A 2,219-nucleotide genomic window follows, 5' to 3' on the forward strand; every position below is an offset into this window, starting at 1 on the left:
ATCACACTTACTAGCCCATGAGACAGGGAGGAGCAGGGAACACATCAAATCACCCATTGGGGGCATCTCTCCAGATGTCCTGCATGTGCCTGACTCACCGTCTGCTGAGTGGGAAGGGCGAGCGAGGGCCCCACTGTGCTTCCTGCGGCCCGTGGGCCGTGTCCCCATGCTGAGCTGAGGATAGCCAATGGTGTCAGCCAGGGTCAGAATGTCCCGGCGGCACCTGGGGCTGCACCCTTCCCCGGTGAGGCAGTGTTAGAGCGGGGCCTGCGGGCAAGCTGTCCAGGGTCTCATCTGGCTGTGGAACAGTGCACTGAGCACGTCCTCTCTGGGGAGACGCCTGCAGCGTCCTCTGCCTGTGTGCCCCCGCCCGGCCCACCCTGGGATGGATGAGACCAGGGACCCAAAGAGGGTCATGGGAGGGGCGTGTGCTCGCTGCAGGGCACAGGGCGCTGACAACAGCCAGCTGGCCTGCAGTCCCAGAGGGCTGGACAGAGGCAGGTCCTAGCGAGGAGACAGAGCCGCTGCTTCGGAGGCCCCCACTCGAGCGCAAGCGTGACCAAGGCATGACGAGGCCTTGGTCTCCAGGGCAGCACTGTTGGGAGGGTGGTGCGAAACTCTGGGCTCGGGGGCTCTTGGAACGTCTCCAGCCCCCCTGGAGGGCTGCGGGACCCCATCTCTCTCCCACTGGTGTCCTGCTTGGCGATACAATGTTGCCCGTGCCTCTGCTCACTGCCAAGCCGGTGCCTGTCCTCTAGCCTGCAGACCTGAGCCCAGCGAGCCTTTTCTCCTTATAAAGTGAGCTTCCCCAGGCATTCTGTGATTGTGCTGAGAGGCTAACACAGCCACAGACTGGAAACAACCCAGATGTCTACCTGGAGCCAGGTGGGTGAGTCCATCTGCTACACTCACAGGATGGAGGGTTAGAGGCAAGAGACACAGCCACATGCCGGAATCTCAAGAGCAGTTCTGGGCAAAAACAGCGTGATTCCGCTCCAGTGCTAGAAATGGTAGGCTAAGCTGTGGGGCTTAGGAGCCCAGACACAGGTGGCAAAGTGACAGAGACCAGCTACAGCGCACATCCACACGGGTGGCTGCTCTGAGTGGGACGAGAAGGTGGCGACCGGGAGGCACATGTGGGCTTAGGGCGTTGCTGGTGTTCAGTTGCCGCATGGAGCGGGCATTACAAAGGCAAGCTTATTATGTGATGACTCGTTGGGTGTACAAAGATTGGCTGGGCCACAGATGGCAGCTCGCGGTTCCCCGGGAGGGGACCAGCACACTGCAGATAGGAGGCTGTGGGGCTGTGAAAACGGGCTCTTCTGACGACTGTTCGTTTCCACCCTCACAGGTAATTGGCCTTAACACTCAGGGTTTCTCAGCTGTAAAGGGAGGGTGATAATAGAGCCTGCTTCATAAAGTTACCTTAATTAAATATGATAAGGACTGTAAAGTGCTTAGCACAACTGGGCACATAAACATAACTCATCACCATCACACCACCACCTCTACCACCATCACCACCTCTACCTTCACCATCACCATCTTCACCACCATCACTACCACCACCTCCACCATCACCACCACCTCCACCATCACCACCATCACCATCACCCTCATCACCACCTCCACCATCACCATCACTACCACTACCTCCATCACCATCATCACCACCACCACCACTTCCATCGCCATCACCACCATCACCACCATCATCACCACCATCACTACTACCACCACCATCACTACCACCTCCACCATCACCCTCACCACCATCACCATCACCACCACCACCACCATCTCCATCCCCACCATCACCACTATCATCACCCTCACCACCATCACCACCATCATCACCCTCACCACCATCACCACCACCATCACCACCACCTCCACCATCACCCTCACTACCATCACCATCACCATCACCACCACCTCCACCACCACTACCACCATCACCACCACCACCACCATCGCCATCCCCACCATCACCACCATCATCACCACCACCATCACCCTCACTATCACCATCACCATCACCACCACCTCCACCATCACCACCACCTCCACCACCACCACCATCGCCATCCCCACCATCCCCACCATCATCACCATCACCACCACCATCACCTTCACTACCATCACCATCACCTCCACCATCACCATCACCATCACTACCACCACCACCACCATCGCCATCCCCACCATCACCACCACCG

Source organism: Octodon degus, unplaced genomic scaffold (genome assembly GCF_000260255.1).
Source record: "Octodon degus isolate 3935 unplaced genomic scaffold, OctDeg1.0 scaffold00215, whole genome shotgun sequence".
NCBI lineage: Eukaryota > Metazoa > Chordata > Mammalia > Rodentia > Octodontidae > Octodon > Octodon degus.